We start from the raw sequence: 5,302 nt of genomic DNA, 5'->3' as shown, positions 1-5,302 counted from the left end.
GCCACAACGCCCGGCTATTTTTTGGTTGCAGCCGTCATTGTTGTTTGGCGGGTCCGGGCTGGGGATTCGAACCCGCCACCTCAGGTGTACGTGGCTGGCGCCTTAGCCGGTTGAGCCACAGGCGCCGAGCCGGGGGTTTATAAATCTTAATGTTCATCCCCGATGTCCCAAATTCCCTGGGTCTTTCAAGATTTGGCCTATTGTAAAATGTCATAAAGCCTGACTTCAGAGTGACGGAGAGTTTACACGTCTTAAAACTCTTGCTGGATCCCAACCCAGGGGTCAATCAAAAAAAACACTGACAGTTCTCTGCAGTGCGTTAAAGGGTGACTCCCAAAAGACATGTTGTAGTTCTCACCCCCTAATACCTATGAATGTGATCTTATTTTGGGAAAAAGTGTCTTTGCAGATACAATGAAATTAAGAATCTCAAGATGAGATCATCCTGGATTAAGTGGGAAAGCCCTAAATTCAATGACAAGTGTTCTTACAAGAGATGGAAGAGGGGAAGACCCACAGATAAGGTCACGTGAGGACAGAGGCAGGAATTGGAGTGATGCAGACACAAGCCAAGGAATCCTGGAGCCACCAGAAGCTGGAAGAGCCTCAGCTTGATTTTGGACTCTGACCCCCAGAACTGTGAGAGAAACTTGTGGGGATGAGCATCAAACCCCCAGTGCTCAGATCTAATTGACCTTGGGTTGGGGTCTGGACATCAGCGGTTCAAAGCACCCCAGGTGATCTGGATATATAGCCAAGGTTCAACCACTGCTGCAAAGGGCAAATATTACCTCTAATTCCAAAAGAGGAACCTGAAACTCAGAAATGATCAGCAACTTCTCCAAGGTCCTCCTAGACCAGGGATCCCAACCTGCTCTGGTCTGAATGTTTGTGTCCCCGCCTCCCATAATTCATATGTTGAAACTTAATTGCCAATGTGCTGCCATTAGGAGGTGGGGCCCCTGGGAGGCAATTAGTGCCCTTATAAAAGAAACTCCAGGGAGCCCCTTCATCCCTTCTGCCATGTAAAGACACAGCTAGTAGGTACCACCTGCGAACCAGGAAATAGGCTTTCACCAGACACTGAATCTATTAGTGATTCAGTAGACCTTGGACCTTCCAGCCTCCAGAACTGTGTGTGTTGTTTAGAAGTCCTCCAGTCTGTGGTATTACCAGCCCGTCTTCTGTTATAGCAGCATGAAGGGACTAAACACAAGCCCTATACCATGTGGACAGGGCATTCTTGCCTGGAATTCTGGCACAACACAAGAGAGCTTCAGCACCCCCATCCCTGGAATGGTGTTAATAACTCCCTTGCAGTTCTGTGCAAGGCTTCAGCTGGGTAATGTAGGCCATATCTGCAGCCCAGCCCGGAACCTAGAAGGTGCAGGATGAACAGGAGTCAGCCCAAAGTGATGAGCATGGCAATGCAGTTTCTTCCAATCTTATTAAATTCCTAGGAAGAAAAGTAGTAGGACTATCCCAGGGGCTAAGGAATGACTATGAATTGATCCTTATCCTGTGGTCAAATGTACAGAAGAGTGCTGATTATCTCAAATAAAAATACAATGACAGCATGCAGGTTTCCTTGTGTGAATGAACGGCTGGGCTCTGTGTGAGCATTTCCATTTTCTGGAAACTATCCCCCGCCAGCGTCCGCAAGTGTGGTGGTTGAAGAAATTTTAAGATGAAGGTTCTTGTTTTTTGGACACTATGACCAAGTTCTGAGCCTGAGATGGGTGATAGTCTTCAGTGCTCAGTACTAATTTATTTCCCTCTCTCTCTTATGTCTCAGAGCTGAGGAGCAGCCGTAGATGCAGATGAAGCATCACTTGCTCATCTGCTGTTCACCTCCTGCTGTGCAGCCTGATTCCTAACAGGCCACGGACTGTTCCTGGCCTGTGGTGCAGGGTTTAGGGACCACAGCTCTAATGGGGAAGCTGAGATCTTTCATTCCCTAGGACTGCTGTAACAAACAACCACAGGCCGGGGCCCCCAACCAATAGAAATACATAGTCTTATAGGCTAAAAGTCCAAAATCAAGATGTCCGCAGGGTTGGTTCCTTCTGAGGGCTGTGAGGGAGGGTCTGTGTCATCCTCTTTACCAGCTTTTGGAGTTTGCTGGCAATTCCTGGTGTCCCTTGGTCATAGACACGTCACTCAAGTGATGACTGCAAGGCATTCTTGCTGTGTGTCTTCACATCGTCTTCCGTCTGTGCTTCCCTGTCTCTGGGCCCAAACTTCCCCTTCTCATAAGGATGCCCATCATATTGGATTAGGGCCTACCGCAATGATCTCATGTTTACCTGATTATCATTGCAAAGATGCTATTCCAAATAAGTTCATGCACAGAGGTATCGGGGGTTAGGACTTCAACATATCTTGGGGGAAGGGGTGCACAGCTAAACCCATAGCATGAGTCAGAGATGCTTCCACAAAGCACCTCTTCCAGATTCTCTGTCTACTGGTCCACTGCTTGCTCACTTCATCACAGAACTCCGAACCCCGCTGAGTGATGTGGAAGTTCTCTGGGAGCAATGCTCCTAGTTCCAGGGTCCTGCCCAGCTCCTCTAGCCCCGTACCTGGCTGGCGGGAATGTGCCAGGCTAAAGTACTTCTGACTGAGGGTTCATATATACATACATATACACAATACATACAATACACAGACACATACATATATAATATGTATATATATGTATCCATACATAATGTAATACATATGTATATGTGTATATATATGTGTAGTATATATAAACATACATCATACATACTATTTTTTTTTTTTTTTTGAGACACAGTCTCACTCTGTTGTCCTGGGTAGAGTATCATAGCTCATAGCAACCTCAGACTCTTGGACTCAAGCGATCCTTTTGCCTTAGCCTCCCTACTAGCTAGGACTATGAGGCCTGCCATCATCCCTGGCTGTTTCTTTTAGAGACAGGGTCTTGCCCTTGTTCAGACTGGTCTTGAAGCCCGGAGCTCAGGCAATCTACCTGCCTTGGCCTCCCAGAGTGCTGGGATTACAGGGTGGGCCATTGTGCCCAGCCTGACTGAGGGTTTATAAATTCATCCACCATGAGGCCTCTGGCTCTGGCTACCACTCATATTCCCCAGGCTTGGCAGATGGCAAATTGGTCCTTTGTAGTTAAAGCCTGTCTGTATGGACGGGGCTGAGCTGAGGCCAGGGCTGTTCCCCCAAGGCCAGTTGGACTCAGCTGTCCAACCTTCCCTTCAGCAGATCTCCAAAAGGCCAGTGCGCCTGCAGGCCCGGTGTAACTTGTGCCTGGACAAGGCAGAACAAAGGTGACACCAAGGGCTTCTTTGCTAGGGCAGCCCACGTGAAACTCAGTCTTTTGGAGAGAATCAGTCTCCCACCTGGAAGGTGTAAGGTGAAGCCCCCAGGGGAATCTTGGTCCAGCCCAAGCTGATGTTGCATCTCAGAGGCGATAATTTTAGCTGATGTTCACTGAGATATTAAAGTCTCCATGATTAATTATGCTTTCAATTTGAACCTCAAAGGACAATAACCAGCAGGGGCTTGCCCTGTTAATTGAAATTAGAAGTTTTTGATAAATGCTAAATGAAAAAAAGGCTAAGCAGGAACCCCAGCCAGGAACTGCTACATTATGTAACTATCATGTTTAGCCCTAAAATAGGGACAAACGAACAACACATATCACATGTCAGATTTTTTTTTCCACATTCTGGAACTTTCCTTGAAGATTCCGAGGTGTTGCAGATATTATTCTAATTCCCCTTCAGTGAACCACCATTAATAGCAGGTAAAATTGAACACTGAATTTAGCATAGGATTTCTTGAGCTTGAATCCTAAGAGGGTGACTTGTAAAATCTAAGGCATCTTCAAAGAAGCTAATCCTCAAAGACCACAAGTGAAGTGGTCCCATTTATTTGGCATGTCCAGAACAAGAAAATTTCTGGAGACATTAAGAAGACTAGTGGTTGCCTAGGGTTAGGGTAGGGGTCTGGGTGGGAGGGCAGGCAGGTGATAGCTAAAGCCTGTAGGGTTTCTTTTTGGGGTGACGAAATGTTTTAAATTTGACTATGGTCATGGCCTCGCGGAGGTATAAGTATGTTAACATTCATTGAATCGCATACTCAAAATGGGTGAATTGCGTGGTACGTGACCTATATCTCCGTAAAGTTATTTTAAAAAAAGTTAAACTAAGGAGTTTTCAGAGTGTGCTGGAGAACTGACCTAAAACTTCACTGAAAAGGTCAACCCCTAAGCATCGGCTTAAAAAAAAAAAGGCTTAAATGCAAATCGTGGCCAGAAGCAGCCAGTTCTTGCTTTGTTAGCAAGTTAATACCTAAAGTGCTATTTTCAAAGCGTCTGCTTTTGGCACTACAGTGTGCCACAAACATTGAGAGGTTTGTGCTAGGCCTCCGCACAGTGGCTCCAGTAAGGGAACTTGACTCATAAGGTACGTCTGAGATGTAGGAAGGCCGAGGAAAGGGTGGTTGTGGTGAGGGGAGTGTTTCTGTGCGTGTTTTACACCCTTCTCAGTTATAATTTAGTGCCAGAAAGGCTCGATACTCACTACTTTGATGTATTTATTGTTTAAATTTCAGATTAATATGAGGGTACAAATGATTAGGTGACAGTGTTTGCATTTGTTAGGTAAAGTCCCTGTTGTAGTTGTGTCCTGCACCCAGGAGGTGTGCCATTCACCCTTACATTGTGCCCACAGGTGGGAGAACACCCATCCCCTCCCTCCTTCTCTCTCTCCCCAACTAGAATTGAATCGAGCTTCTCGCTTATGTGGGTGTGTATTCGATCCTCTCCCGGCTTCATATTAGTATTGAGTACATTGGATACTTGCTTCTCCATTCTTGGAAACTCACCACTTTTAAAAGAGAGAGGATAAAAATGGGAAATTTGAGCACACACCACAAAATCACTTAATAGCCTGTGGCTTCTAGCCCCGAGGATAACCACTGCTGATGCCCTTCAGGGGATGGAAAGAAGAACAAGGCAAAAGAACCTCCAGAGAGGCGGTCAGAGAACATCAAGGATGGAAGGAGGGAAAATAATCATATGGGCTCGTCAAGTGCTTGCCGATGTCAAATAGTTTATTTTTATTTTTTTATTTTTTGAGACAGAGTCTCACTGTGTTGCTCAGTGCCTGTAGCTCAGTGGTTAGGGCACTGGCCACATGCAGCAAGGCTGGCAGGTTTGAACCTGGCCCAGGCCTGCTAAACAACAATTACAACAACAAAATATATATATATAAAAAAATAGCCAAGTGACATAGTCAGACTGTTTTTTTTTTTTTTTTTT

General features: G+C 45.8%; 1 protein-coding gene across 1 annotated transcript in view; it reads right to left on the bottom strand.

The window, feature by feature from the left end:
• Window positions 1-5,302, bottom strand: part of PITPNC1 (phosphatidylinositol transfer protein, cytoplasmic 1) — a 290,502-nt gene that overhangs the window by 24,585 nt on the left and 260,615 nt on the right. The window lies entirely within an intron of this gene.

This window comes from Otolemur garnettii, unplaced genomic scaffold, assembly GCF_000181295.1.
Source record: "Otolemur garnettii isolate 467f Iridium unplaced genomic scaffold, OtoGar3 scaffold00018, whole genome shotgun sequence".
NCBI lineage: Eukaryota > Metazoa > Chordata > Mammalia > Primates > Galagidae > Otolemur > Otolemur garnettii.
Note: the sequence above shows the minus strand (reverse complement) of the source record. Positions and strands in the feature narration are given on the sequence as shown.